Source organism: Carcharodon carcharias, chromosome 7, assembly GCF_017639515.1.
Source record: "Carcharodon carcharias isolate sCarCar2 chromosome 7, sCarCar2.pri, whole genome shotgun sequence".
Taxonomy (NCBI): domain Eukaryota; kingdom Metazoa; phylum Chordata; class Chondrichthyes; order Lamniformes; family Lamnidae; genus Carcharodon; species Carcharodon carcharias.
Genome location: NC_054473.1, coordinates 191,864,361 through 191,880,655, shown reverse-complemented (window position 1 = coordinate 191,880,655; position 16,295 = coordinate 191,864,361).

The window sequence follows — 16,295 nt, the reverse complement described above, 5'->3', positions numbered from 1 at the left end:
AACAGGTTTCAAGCAAACAGTGAATGCATTGTCCTTACTTATTCAACTTGATCTGACCCAGATCGAACAGAGACTCCAACATTTAGCCAGGAAAGCATAACCTGCACACTGCTGGACTGACCCTGGAGAAACTCTGGAAACTTTGGAGAAAACCCATGCTTGGTCAGGACAGAGCCCAGGTCTAAACAGAGGGAGATGGTGATGTTGTGGTAATGTCACTGGACTATGAATCTAGAGGCCCAGGCTAATGCAAATCCCACCACAGCAGGTGAGGGAAGTTAAATTCAACTTTAAAAATTTGGAATATAAAGCTAGTCTTAGTAATGGTGACCATGAAACTATCATCGATTGTTGTAAAAACTTATGTGTGTCACTAATGCCCTTCAGGGAAGGAAATCTGCTGTCCTTACCTGGTCTGGCCTACATGTGATTCCAGACGCACAGCAATGTTAACCAATACGATCATCTCTCATTCTTCTAAACTCCAATGTGTATAGGCTCAACCTTTCCTCATAAGATAAACCCTTCAACCCAGAAATCAGCCTAGTGAATCTGCAAGTATATCCCTCCTTAAGTGAGGAGAGTAAAACTATACGGTGCTATAGGTCCGGTCTCACCAATGCCCAGTACAACTGTAGCAAGACTTCCCTACTTTTAGACTCCATCCCCCTTTCAAGTCACAGAATCACTGAATCGTTACAGTGCAGAAGGCCATTCAGTCCAACGTGTCTGCATCGCCTCTCTGAATGAGCAACTCACCTAGGGCCATTCCTGCCTTCTGCACACAGTTAAGAGCATCATTCCATTTGCCCTCCTAATTACTTGTTTTACCTCCATGCTAACTTTTTGTGTGATTCATGTACAAGGAAACCCAAATCCCTCTGAACCACAGCACTCTGCGGCCTCTCTCTCAATTTAAATAATATTCTGCTTTTCTATTCTTCCTGCAAAAATATTGTTCCCTGTAATTATAAATGCTATGTAAAAAAATGATATGTACATATGTACATTCTGCACTGGCCCTTCAACATGTATGATGCCTTGTTTACCTAACTGAATCACCTTTTTCTAATGTCTGACCCACACCCCTTGCACATCTAAACCTTTTCGGATTGGATTGCATTCTTTTATCATCTTAACCATTGCATATATTTTGGTGTCACACGCAAATTTACTACCATATCCCAGCACCACAGACCATGGTCATTAATAAAGACTGTGGAGAGTAGGGGGACCATGGACCATGCCCTGTGGGACACCACTAGTAACTTCTCTGAGCTCGACCACATCCATTGACTACAACTTTTTGGCTGCAGGATTGGAGCCAATTCCTGATCCAGCATTTCATATTCCCACAACAAGACTCCATCTTGAGAAGTACTTGTGTGATGAGCATTATCAGAAACTTTCTGAAAGTCCAGGTAGACAACACAACCAAATTATCCTGACCACAACCCTGACAACTTCCTCAAAAAACCCATTCAAATTTGTAAGGCACAACCTATTTTTCCCAAAGTTGTATCTGAATTTACTTCAAGCAAAAACAGTGACACAGGAAACCTTGAGTCACACAGGTACAGAGAGTAGTTAACAGCAAGTGTGACAAACAGGCTCCCAGAGATAAGCAAGGAGTGTTCATCAATCAGAAGCGATCCCACTCCCAGTGTTAGTGACACCGGGAGGTTATCATGCATGTCCATGCAAGATATTCTGGAAGCTACCATGACTCATTTGTTCTGTGGCAGTCACATCTCCCACAGACTTTCACACCTTCACACAGCATGAGTCATGAGTGAATAGTTCCTTGGAGACAAGGGCTACCCTCTGAGGACCTGACTGATGACACCAGTGAAGGACCTGACCACTGATGGAGAGGAGATAGACAACATGAGCACAAGGCGGATGATGGGGCAAGCCGTTGTGTTGCTGATGATGTAATTCTTGTGCCTCAACAGATCTGGGAGCAACCTTCAGAATTCACCATCAAGTGTTTCCAGAATGATTGTGGTCTGGGCAACATGGAGCTGCAGAGAGGAAGGTGCAGACCACTCAGAGGAAGAGGAGGAGTGAAGGGAGGGATAAGAGGAGGGGAAAGAAGAAGAGGGAGAGGAGGGGGAGTAGCCACATGTGGCCATGATGCCTGAGGCCACTCTTCTGGCTGCCAGAGTAGTTGGAACGACCTCCTGTGGGCACACGCCAACTAATCTGAGTGTGTCAGACGATATGACTGTGCAGTGCGGAGTCCACTGTGCATCTGCCCCCTCCACAAAACAACACAAATCATTTCCATGGTCAGGAATCCTTCCATCACCTTCACACCCTTTGCTCATCCTCCACTCTGCTCATACCATTCTCCTGAAGACTAATTTCAATGTGGAATTCAGAAAGCAACAATGGGCTGGGAAGGTCAACAGGGAGTTCAAATAAAGCACTTGATACATTTACAATTCCACACATTAACATTACTTTAAACACACAAGTGAATCCCCTCATGCAACTGACAAGTCTTCAACTACCACTTTCTACCAGTCCTACATGGTGTAACCCCTCTGGCTTCAGCAGAACTGGACACAGGCCAAGTATATGCTTTACTGATGAATCTCAGAATGACCACTCAATGTCCAGGTTTCTTTATTAGTTTATTATAAAACCTGACTTGTCAAGTAGAAGGCAAAGCTTACAAATATATAGTATGAAATATTGAAGTATCATAAAGACTGTTTCTAAATATCCTAATTCACACACACACAGACAAACACACCAAAGAAATAAAATAAGATGGAGGAATCCTGACAAAAAGTTAATAGTCAATGGTTCAAGGGAAAAGGATAGATGATGGAGTCCTTGAAATGGTGGCAGGGTTATACAGTTGGTTTCTTGGCACTGGTCTGCAAAACAATCGAGGACTCTTGCACTACTTTTCAGGCGGAATTCATGGAAAACTTGCAGTCAGTCAATTTCAGAACGTAGAATGACTTCAGAGCAACTTCCGTTCACTGTTTGATTTCATTTATGTCTGGAGCATCAGGAGCTGGTGTCTTCTGCAGTTGATCCTTTTGTTTTCTCCCCAAGGCAAAACCAGCTGATCAGCTTTTAAACACAGTTTTTTAAAGCAGGTTTTTTTCAAAGCCATAACCACCATGTGACCGTCCTGTAAACAATCCACCAGAGTCCAGAGATACCCATCTTCTTTAAAATTGCTTAATTAACTTTTCACAGAATCTTAATGGCACAGGAGGCCATTCGGCCCATTGTGTCTGCACCAGCTCTCCAAATGAGCATCATGACCCCTAGTGCCATTGCCCTGCCTTTTCCCTGTACCCCTGCACATTGTTTCTATTCAAATAATCATCTAATGCCCTCTTTAATGCCTCGATTGAACCTGCCTCCACCACAGTTCCAGTCAGTGCATTCCAGACCCAAACCACTCACTGTGTGAAAAAGTTTTATCTCACGTCACACTTGCTTCTTTTGTAAATCACTTTAAATCTGTGCCCTCTCGTTCTTCATTCTTTTACGAGTGGGAAGTTTCTCTCTATCTACTCTGTCCAGCCCCTTCATGATTTTGAAAACTTCTATCAAATCTCCTCTCAGCCGTCTCCTCTCCAAGGAAAACAGTCCCAACTTCTCCAATCTTTTCTCATAGCTGAAGTTTCTCATCCCTGGAACCATTCTTGTAAACCTCTTCTGTACTCTCTCCAATGTGTTCACATCCTTCCGATAATATGGCGCCCAGAACTGTACACAATATTCCAGCTGAGGTCTAATGAGTGTCTTATATAAATTCAGCATAACCTCCCTGCTCTTGTACTCTATGCCCCTATTAATAAAGCCCAGGATACTATATGCTTTATTAACTGCTCTCTCCACCTGTCCTGCCACCTTCAATGATCTATGCACATATACACCTCGGTCTTTCTGCTCCTGCATCCCTTTCAAAATTTCACCCCTTACTTTATATTGTCTGTCGATGTTCTTCCTACCAAAATGCATCACCTCACACTTCTCCACATTGAACTTCATCTACCACCTATCTGCCCACTCCACCAACTTGTCCAAATCCTCTTGAAGTTCCACACCATCCTCCTCGCAGGTCACAACACTCCCAAGCTTCGTATCATCCGCAAACTTTGAAATTGTCCCCTGCACACCAAGATCTAGATCATTCATATGCATCAGGAAAAGCAAGAGTCCCAATAACCACTCCTGGGGAACTCCACTACAAACCTTCCTCCAGCCCGAGGAATTGACCATTGCTTTCTGCTTCCTATTTTTCAGCCAGTTTTGTATCCACGTTGCTATTGTCCCTTTTATTCCATCAGCAATACCTTTTCTCACAAGTTGGTTGTGTGGCACTGTGTCAAATGCCTTTTCAAAGTCCATGTACACCACATCGAGAGCATTACCCTCATCGACCTTTTCTGTTACCTCTTCAAAAAACTCCAGCAAGTTAGATAAACACAATTTCCCCTTTAGAAATCTATGCTGGCTCTTCCTTATCAACCCATTTTTCCATGTGACGACTAACTCTATCCTAAATAATTGTTTCTAGAATCTTGCCCATCACTGAAGTTAAACTGACTGGTCTGTAATTGCTGGGCTTATCCTTACAACCTTTTTTGAACAAGTGCGTAATGTTTGCAATTCTCCAGTCCTCTGATGTCTCACCTGAGTCCAGGGAAGACTGAAAGATTATGGCCAGTGCCCCTGTAATTTCTACTCTCTCTTCCTTCAATATCTTTGGATGCATCTCATCTAGTCCTGGTGCCCTGTCAACTTTAAGTACCGACAGCCTAATCAACACTTCCTTCTTATCAATTTTGAACCCTTCTAGTTTCCTTGTCTGTCACCATGGCTGGGTAGCATCTACCTCCTTGGTAAAGACGGATGCAAAGTATTCATTTAATACCTCAGCCATGGCCCCTTTTAGATCCTTAATCGGCCCTACTCCTCCTTTTACCACCCTTTTACTATTTATATGCCTACAGAAGACTTTGGGATTCCCCTTTCTGTTGGCTGCCAGACTTTTCTCATAATCCCTCCGTTTCTCTAATATGCTTTTTCACCTCCCCTCTGAACTTTCTGTAGTTTTCTTGGTTCTCAATTGTCTTTTCTACTTGATGCCTGTCATAAGTGCACTTTTTCTGATTTATCTTAACTTCAATCTCCTTCTTCATCCAGGAAGCTCTGGATTTGTTTGGCCTACCTTTCCTTTTTGGTGGAATATACGTTGACTGTGCCCGAACCAATTCTTTTTTGAAGGTAACCCATTGTTTAGCTGCAATTTAACCTGCCAATCTTTCATTCCAGTCTATCTGGCCCAGCTCCATTCCTGCCCCATCGAAGTTGGCTCTTGTCCAGTTAATTATTTTTACCCTGGATTTCCTATCGTCCTTTTCTATCATCATCCTAAAACATACAATACTGTCTTGTAAAATGCTGTCTTTTCCAGGAACAGCAGCAACCAGAGTCCTTTAAGGGACAGTGTCTTTGAAAAAACACAAATTCCTCCAGAATGTTAGTCCTTGAAGATAAACCATTTTCTGTGGTTAAAGTGTTTATGACACCAATCAGCAGTAAGATCCCACTCATATTCCCATCTTGCACTATATATTACCATCTCTTACCAGTTGCTTCTCTGAAATGTTGAGGCCTACCAGTTCTCCCAAGGAACACTTTTAAAGGAACAACTGCTCTTTTCAGAGCAAAATTTTACATGGTGTAACTGTAAATTTGTCTTCCTCAATGTTACTGCTCTCACCATGAAAACCTTCAAACAACTCTCTGTTTTTTGTCACTTAGCCAATTTTGTGCCTATGTTGCTCCTGTCCCTTTTATTCCATGAGCCGTAACTTGGATCATAAGTCTGTTGTGCAGCACTTTATCAAATGCCTTTTGGAAGTCCATATACACATCAACAGAATTACCCTCCTCAACCCTTCCAACACCTGCATCCAGCTGCGTAAAACTTGTGTGTTCCACACTCTCCAATGAGGACTCCATTAATTCCTCTATCTCCAGCACCTGTTCATGTGATGTGCACCTCCCATGTTCCAACCTAGCTATCTCTACTGCAGTACCCGTCGTGGTGAGTGTGTCTGCACAGATGAAGGGTGTGCATGAATCATGAGATGGTTGCTCTTCTCAGAGGATTCCTTTGCCTCTGCCCACTGCAGCTCCATCGTCACCCCAGGAAGGCCAATGAAAATAAAAATCATCATTATTGCTGAGGAAATGATTCAAACTCTATGTTATGCAGATCATGACATGTCAGATGGTGGTGACATCAATTGAGCATGAGTGAGTCTCACATGGCAAATGGCAGTGTGATATCAATGCTATCACCAAGTGTGTAAGAGACCTCCATTGCCTACATCCATGGTCTGTACCACCCTGCCAACATCCAGAGCCTGTCCCTCTGCAGAGGGCAACGTGACAATGACTACAGGTGCACCCCTGGTTCTCTGCCTCTTTTTTAAATTCATTCACGGGATGTGGGTTTCATTGGCTGGGCCATCATTTATTGCCCATCCCTAATTGCCCTTGAGGTGGTAGTTGTGAGCTGCCTTCTTGAACCACTGCAGTCCATGTGATGTAGGTACACCCTCAGCGCTGTTAGGGAGGGAATTCCAGGATTTTGACCCAATGATAGTGAAGGAACGGTGATATATTTCCAAGTCAGGATGGTGAGTGACTTGGAGGGGAACTTCCAGGTGGTGGTGTTCCCATCTATCTGCTGCCCTTGTCCTTCTAGGTGGTAGTGGTCGTGGGTTTGGAATGTGCTGTCGAAGGAGCCTTGGTGAATTCTCTCCTTGAGAGTAGTGTGCTATCATCTGCAATGTGAGAAAGCAGAGAATGATGTGTGTATGAAGTGGGATGTATGGGGAGGATGGAATGAGAACATTTGTGGACAGTGACTGTAAGGGATGTGTACAAGATGTCAGTAGGATGAAGGTGAGTGTCAGTGTTGGCTGTTTAGATGGGTATGTGAGGAAGAGGTTCCTCGAGAGAGAGGGAAAGGAATGGAGCAACAAGGTGTGTGTTCTCAGGAGTGCTGAGCAAGTCAGAGTGTGAGCATTGGCACCTAGGTCTTAGGCCACATGCCTTTCCAGCCTTTAGGTCATTGAACTTGTTGCAGAGCTGCACTGAGCTGTGAGGAACAACACTCCTGCTCTCCACAACCTGTTTGTGCCCCCAGGACCAAACCCTCCTGCCCAACCCCAAAGTCCAAAGAGAAGGGATGGCTGTAGTTTAGGGGATAGTTAATCTTATGTTTATTGTCCAGAATGGACTCCTCTCTTTTTAATGCACCTCTGTTTTTGAGTGATTGAATAGTTTCTGATCACACACTTACTGTTGCCACAAACATGAATTTTTGTTTCAAACTGTCTCTTTCTCAGTCCAAGATTTCAGCTCCTGACGGCGCCATATCAAATTAAAAGCAGATTAACCTCCTGTTCATTCAACCTGGCCCTGTTCCATACACAGAGTTCACACTGGCTTGGGTGTTAAAATCAAAATTGCTGGAAAGTTACATTTTTTACTATTTTGACTTAATATTAAACAATAAGCAACTTAAATCCATCAGACCAAAGCCCTCCCAATTAATATGAGCTTCCAGTTGCATATATTCCCCATCGCCAAGACTGCCTGCTTCTAATTCTGTAACATTACCCAACTTCACTCCTTCCTCAATTCATTTGCTGCTGAAACTCTCATCTATGCCTTTGTTACCTCCAGGCTTGACCAATCCAAAGCTCTCCTGGCTGCTCTCCCATATTCTGCCCTCTGTAAACTTCAACATGTCCAAAACTTTGATGTCTGTGTCCTTATTCACGCCAAGCCCTGTTCAGCCATCACTCTGTACTCATTGTTTACACTGACCTTGGCCAATAATGCCTCAATTTCAAAATTCTCAAATGTGCTTTACAATCCCTCCATGACCAAACCTCTCCATCTCTCTGTAGCTTTCTCCTTCCTACAAGCCTTTGAGCTTTCTGCACCCCTCCAATTGTACAACAATTGCATTTATATAGCACCTTTAACAAAGGTGCTTCACAGGAGTGTTATCAATGCTCTTGTAAATCCCCAATTCCCATCACTCCACTACTGGTGGCTGTGCCTTCAGTTGCCTGGGCCCCAAGCTCTGAAATATGTCCCCTACATCTCTCCACCTGGCTTTCCTCCTTTAAGACAATCCTTAAAACCTACCGCATTGACCAAGCTTTTTGTCACCTGGCTTAATATCTCCTTATTTGGTTGAGTGTCAAATTTTACTTTATAACCCTCCTGTGAAACAGCTTGGAATGTTTTATTATGTTAAAGGCACTATATAAATAAAAGTTGCTGTTACTCAGATATTAATATGATATTTTAATATATTTTTAAACCTGAGGTGGAAAATTGGAAACACAGCCCACGTTAGAGGTGGGTGTGGTATTTAAGGAGACACACAAGGGATACAATGCTGTTAGTCAGTAACCTGGGGCCTCTGTGTTTAGATATGTGTGACATCCCACAATGTACAGGAGGGAATCTGGTATTCATTAGAAATAGGGACATCATGTATCTGAGCACAAAGCACTAATAAATGTTTTAAATTTAGTTTAAGATGACTTCTTTTGTTCAGAATTCAGTATTTTTAGATATGGAATCAGGCCACCTCCCACAGGCTGTAATATAAGAATATCATGCTGTGCCACACACTGAGAAATACAAGAGGACAGCTTGTGCTGCCTATGATACATCCCTCCTGTGAAGTACCTGTCTACTGTTGGTGGAATATAATGCACAATCCTCTTGGTCTTAATCTGAGCATGAAAGACTCTGGATGAAGGATGAACCAATTGTAGCTAACTAAAAATTTGACAGGAAAGGTGCACAATGTTGAGATGATTGATGGTAGGTTGCAAGCGTGGGCTGGTTGAACATGGTCTACACTCTGCTGTACGTAGCCCATACATCCCAGTGATTGGCTGGTCAAATCAAACAGTAAATTCCTTCACAACTGGACAGAAAACCCTGCAAAAACTCTTCTGAAGAAGTGATACAGACTCGAAATGTTAACTCTGTTTCTCTCTCCACAGATGCTGTTAGACCTGCTGAGTTTTTCCAGCATTTTCTGTTTTTATTTCAGATTTCTGGCATCCGCAGTATTTTGCTTTTAAGCAAGTTCCTTCAGTTGTTCATAACTGACAGAGTACAGTCCGCGCTCAACCAGCCCGTGCTTCAAACGCCAAAATAAAAGTCTCCTGTTGGAGGTGATTCTGTGATTGGGCAGCACTTGCTGAACAATCCTGAGTGTGCTAATAGCGACACTAACAACCAATTTAAGAAAATCAGTGGAGCTCATGGCATGGCTCACTTACACTTGCTAGAGGTGACATACATTCATATGCAGGGACCCGTTCTCTGCAAACAAAAGGAGGATCGGTTGGGTTCTTGTGGATGAACAAAGAGTGCTATGGTTCAAATATAGAAACCTTTGAGAGTTTGAGTGCTGCGGGATAAGTATTTTGGGATAGGAGTGTAGAGTGTGAAGTTGTAATGATGAATTGCATTGGTTAAGCAACAGTTAAAGACTGAATGCAGTTCTGAGCCCTATTCTTCTTTGGTTGCATCGCTGTTGCTGATTCACATCAGCTACTCATCTGTTGTGAGTCTTCAGGAGGGAGTACAGCCTCATTCGAGCAAGACATTATTGGTTGCATCGTAGGTCATCATTGGCTAATGCAGGGGTTCCGAGGTATGCTCCTTCCTGCAATGGCGCTTTCTGTGGCAATCTGAAGACATAGTTCTTCAAATTTCCGTGGTCTGGTGCGAATGCTTTGGCACCACTTGCTTCAGTCATGTGCAGACTGTTCCCAGTTATTGAATTCAATCTGGTGGGAAATGACGTCTTTCTGAAAGGGAGGAATGTGCAGGGATGTGGGTAGAGAGCAGGGGAATACGTGAATTCATCCTCAGGAAAGCCAGCAAGGTTTTATCTCTACCTTTTAGCCTATTTCGATCCTTTCCCACCAGCCACTAGGGCTATCTGTACCTTGCTCATCCTGCTTTCTACCCTTAATGTCATCTATTAGCACATTCCTTAGATAATATCACCACCTTTCACACCTAACTGCCCTTTTGTCTGTGACATCTTTTGGTTATCTCGACCTATCACTGGCCCTCTATCCAGCTATACTTGTTCCACCCCCCCTTAAACTAGCTTATATTTCACCTCTCTTCTATTTTTCCTTAGTTCTGATGAAGAGTCATACAGACTCGAAACATTAACTGTGTTCCTTGCTGCAGATGCTGCCAGACCTGCTGAGCTTTTCCAGTTATTTTTATTTTTGTTTTGGATTTCCAGCATCCGCAGTTTTTTTGCTTTGACCTTAAGGATATGAGTAGCTTTGAGAAAGTAGTGGTGGTGAACTGCCTTCTTGAACTGCTGCAGTCCATGTGGTGTAGGTACACCCACAGTGCTGTTAGGAAAGGAGTTCCAGGATTTTGACCCGGCGACAGTGAAGGAACTTGGAAATATATCAATATTTCCAAGTCAGGATGGTGAGTGACTTGGAGGGAAATTCCAGATGGTAGTGTTCCCATCTATCGTCCTTCTAGATGGCAGAGAGCATTGGTTTGGAAGTCGCTGTTGAAGAAGAGTTAGTGCAATGCATGAGCGAGTGTGCCATGCATGAGCGAGTGAGTGCAATGCATGAGCGAGTGTGCAATGCATGAGCAAGTGTGCAATGCATGAGCGAGTAAGTGCTATGCATGAGCGAGTGTGCAATGCATGAGCGAGTAAGTGCAATGCATGAGCGAATTTGCAATGCATGAGCGAGTGAGTGCAATGCAAGAGCGAGTAAGTGCAATGCATGAGCGAGTGTGCAATGCATGAGCGAGTGTGCCATGCATGAGCAAGTGTGCAATGCAAGAGCGAGTAAGTGCAATGCATGAGCAAGTGTGCAATGCATGAGCGAGTAAGTGCTATGCATGAGCGAGTAAGTGCAATGCATGATTGAATTTGCAATGCATGAGCAAGTGAGTGCAATGCAAGAGCGAGTAAGTGCAATGCATGAGCGAATGTGCAATGCATGAGCGAGTAAGTGCTATGCATGAGCGAGTGTGCAATGCATGAGCGAGTGTGCCATGCATGAGCAAGTGTGCAATGCAAGAGCGAGTAAGTGCAATGCATGAGCAAGTGTGCAATGCATGAGCGAGTAAGTGCTATGCATGAGCGAGTGTGCAATGCATGAGCGAGTAAGTGCAATGCATGAGCGAATGTGCAATGCATGAGCGAGTGAGTGCAATGCAAGAGCGAGTAAGTGCAATGCATGAGCGAGTGCGCAATGCATGAGCGAGTGTGCAATGCATGAGTGAGTGTGCCATGCATGAGCAAGTGTGCAATGCAAGAGCGAGTAAGTGCAATGCATGAGCAAGTGTGCAATGCATGAGCGAGTAAGTGCTATGCATGAGCGAGTGTGCAATGCATGAGCGAGTAAGTGCAATGCATGAGCGAATGTGCAATGCATGAGCAAGTGAGTGCAATGCAAGAGCGAGTAAGTGCAATGCATGAGCGAGTGCGCAATGCATGAGCGAGAGAGTGCAGTGCATGAGCGAGTAATTCAATGTATGAGCGAGTGTGCAATGCATAAGCGAGTGTGCAATGCATGAGCGAGTGTGCAATGCATGAGCGAGTAAGTGCAATGCATGAGCGAATGTGCAATGCAAGAGCGAGTGTGCAATGCATGAGCGAGTGAGTGCAATGCATGAGCGAGGAGTGCAATGCATGAGCGAGTGAGTGCAATGCATGAGCAAGTGTGCAATGCATGAGTGAATGTGCAATGCATGAGCGAGTAAGTGCAATGCATGAGCGAATGTGCAATGCATGAGCGAGTAAGTGCAATGCATGAGCGAATGTGCAATGCATGAGCGAGTGAGTGCAATGCAAGAGCAAGTGTGCAATGCATGAGCGAGTGAGTACAATGCATGAGCGAGTAAGTGCAATGCATGAGCGAATGTGCAATGCATGAGTGAGTAAGTGCAATGCATGAGCGAGTGTGCAATGCATGAGCGAGTAAGTGCAATGCATGAGCGAGTGTGCAATGCATGAGTGAGAGAGTGCAGTGCATGAGCGAGTAATTCAATGTATGAGCGAGTGTGCAATGCATAAGCAAGTGTGCAATGCATGAGCGAGTAAGTGCTATGCATGAGCGAGTGTGCAATGCATGAGCGAGTGAGTGCAGTGCATGAGCGAGTGCAATGCATGAGCGAGTAAGTGCAATGCATGAGCGAATGTGCAATGCATGAGCGAGTGAGTGCAATGCAAGAGCGAGTGTGCAATGCATGAGCGAGTGAGTGCAATGCATGAGCAAGTGTGCAATGCATGAGCGAATGTGCAATGCATGAGCGAGTAAGTGCAATGCATGAGCGAATGTGCAATGCATGAGCGAGTGAGTGCAATGCAAGAGCAAGTGTGCAATGCATGAGCGAGTGAGTGCAATGCATGAGCGAGTAAGTGCAATGCATGAGCGAATGTGCAATGCATGAGCGAGTAAGTGCTATGCATGAGCGAGTGTGCAATGCATGAGCGAGTGTGCAATGCATGAGCAAGTGTGCAATGCAAGAGCAAGTAAGTGCAATGCATGAGCGAGTGTGCAATGCATGAGCGAGTAAGTGCAATGCATGAGCAAGTGTGCAATGCATGAGCGAGTAAGTGCAATGCATGAGCAAGTGTGCAATGCATGAGCGAGTAAGTGCTATGCATGAGCGAGTGTGCAATGCATGAGCGAGTAAATACAATGCATGAGCGAATGTGCAATGCATGAGCGAGTGAGTGCAATGCAAGAGCGAGTAAGTGCAATGCATGAGCGAATGTGCAATGCATGAGCGAGTAAGTGCTATGCATGAGCGAGTGTGCAATGCATGAGCGAGTAAGTGCAATGCATGAGCGAGTGTGCAATGCATGAGCGAGTGTGCAATGCATGAGCGAGTAAGTGCTATGCATGAGCGAGTGTGCAATGCATGAGCGAGTGAGTGCAGTGCATGAGCGAGTGTGCAATGCATGAGCGAGAGAGTGCAGTGCATGAGCGAGTAATTCAATGTATGAGCGAGTGTGCAATGCATAAGCGAGTGTGCAATGCATGAGCGAGTGTGCAATGCATGAGCGAGTAAGTGCAATGCATGAGCGAATGTGCAATGCATGAGCGAGTGAGTGCAATGCAAGAGCGAGTGTGCAATGCATGAGCGAGTGAGTGCAATGCATGAGCGAGGAGTGCAATGCATGAGCGAGTGAGTGCAATGCATGAGCAAGTGTGCAATGCATGAGCGAATGTGCAATGCATGAGCGAGTAAGTGCAATGCATGAGCGAATGTGCAATGCATGAGCGAGTGAGTGCAATGCAAGAGCAAGTGTGCAATGCATGAGCGAGTGAGTGCAATGCATGAGTGAGGAGTGCAATGCATGAGCGAGGAGTGCAATGCATGAGCAAGAGAGTGCAGTGCATGAGCGAGTAATTCAATGTATGAGCGAGTGTGCAATGCATAAGCAAGTGTGCAATGCATGAGCGAGTGTGCAATGCATGAGCGAGTGAGTGCAATGCATGAGCAAGTGTGCAATGCATGAGTGAGTGTGCAATGCATGAGCGAGTAAGTGCAATGCATGGAGCGAGTGTGCAATGCATGAGCAAGGGAGTGCAATGCATGAGCGAGTGTGCAATGCATCAGCGAGTGAGTGCAATGCATGAGCGAGTGTGCAATGCATCAGCGAGTGAGTGCAATGCATGAGCGAGTGTGCAATGCATCAGCGAGTGAGTGCAATGCATGTTTGGTCAGCTATTTGCTTTTTGTAGATGTTACATTCTGCAGCCAGTGAGACCAGTGGTGAATGCTTAAGTTGGTGGATGGGGTGTTGATCTAGTAACTGCTTGGTCCTGGGTGACTGTGAGGGGAGGGGGCAGTGAACAATGGGGTTTAAGCAATGCCAGTGAATGGCAGCACCGGGGAGAGGTGTGGAGTGCTGGCGAGTAGCGAAGGTGAGGAATATTCCCAACACTATCGACTGAGAGCCTCTGGAAGCTGACAATACATTTATGTTTTTAGCCGCTGTGTGGGGATTGTGATGGCAAGAGGCAACCACACCATACCATCCCAATCACTGTTCACCATCCACAATCACCGTTCACCATCCCAATCACCGCTCACCATCCCAATCACCGTTCACCATCCCAATCACCGTTCACCATCCCAATCACCCCTCACCAGCCCAATCACCCCTCACCATCGCAATCACCGTTCACCATCCCAATCACCGCTCACCATCCCAATCACCCCTCACCATCCCAATCACCCCTCACCGTCCCAATCACTCACCACCCCAATCACCCCTCACCATCCCAATCACCGTTCACCATCCCAATCACCGTTCACCATCCCAATCACCCCTCACCATCCCAATCACCCCTCACCGTCCCAATCATTCACCACCCCAATCACCCCTCACCATCCCAATCACCCCTCACCGTCCCAATCACCCCTCACCGTCCCAATCACCCCTCACCGTCCCAATCACCCCTCACCATCCCAATCACCCCTCACCATCCCAATCACCCCTCACCGTCCCAATCACCCCTCACCACCCCAATCACCCCTCACCGTCCCAATCACCCCTCACCGTCCCAATCACCGCTCACCGTCCCAATCACCCCTCACCACCCCAATCACCCCTCACCTTCCCAATCACCGTTCACCATCCCAATCACCCGTCACCGTCCCAATCACCCCTCACCGTCCCAATCACCCCTCACTGTCCCAATCACCGTTCACCATCCCAATCACACCTCACCATCCCAATCACACCTCACCATCCCAATCACCCCTCACCATCCCAATCACCCCTCACTGTCCCAATCACCGTTCACCATCCCAATCACCCCTCACCATCCCAATCACCCCTCACCATCCCAATCACCCCTCACCATCCCAATCACCCCTCACCGTCCCAATCACCCCTCACCGTCCCAATCACTCCTCAACATCCCAATCACACCTCAACGTCCCAATCACCCCTCCCCATCCCAATCACCCCTCCCCATCCCAATCACCGTTCACCATCCCAATCACACCTCAACATCCCAATCACCCCTCACCATCCCAATCACCCCTCAACATCCCAATCACACCTCACCATCCCAATCACCCCTCAACGTCCCAATCACCGTTCACCATCCCAATCACACCTCACCATCCCAATCACCGTTCACCGTCCCAATCACCGCTCACCATCCCAATCACCCCTCACCATCCCAATCACCGTTCACCATTCCAATCACCGTTCACCATCCCAATCACCCCTCACCATCCCAATCACCGTTCACCGTCCCAATCACCGCTCACCATCCCAATCACTGCTCACCATCCCAATCACCGTTCACCTTCCCAATCACCGTTCACCTTCCCAATCACTGTTCACCATCCCAATCACCGTTCACCATCCCAATCACACCTCACCATTCCAATCACCGTTCACCATCCCAATCACCATTCACCATCCCAATCACCCCTCACCATCCCAATCACCCCTCACAATTCCAATCACCGTTCACCGTCCCAATCACCACTCACCATCCCAATCACTGCTCACCATCCCAATCACCCCTCACCGTCCCAATCACCCCTCACCGTCCCAATCACCCCTCACCATCACAGTCACCCCTCACCACCCCAGTCACCCCTCACCATCCCAATCACCCCCCACCATCCCAATCACCCCTCACCATCCCACTCACCCCTCACCATCCCTATCACCCCTCACCATCCCAATCACCCCTCACCGTCCCAATCACCCCTCACCGTCCCAATCACCCCTCACCGTCCCAATCACCCCTCACCGTCCCAATCACCCCTCACCATCCCAATCACCCCTCACTGTCCCAATCACCCCTCACCATCCCAATCACGCCTCACCCTCCCAATCACCCCTCACCACCCCAGTCACCCTTCACCACCCCAATCACCGTTCACCATCCCAATCACCCGTCACCATCCCAATCACACCTCACCATCCCAATCACCCCTCACCATCCCAATCACCCCTCACCATCCCAATCACCCCTCACCATCCCAGTCACCCCTCACAAACCCAATCACCCCTCACCATCCCAGTCACCCCTCACCATCCCAATCACCCCTCACCATCCCAATCACCCCTCACCGTCCCAATCACCCCTCACCATCCCAATCACCCCTCACCATCCCAATCACCCCTCACTACCCCAATCACCCCTCACCGTCCCAATCACCGCTCACCA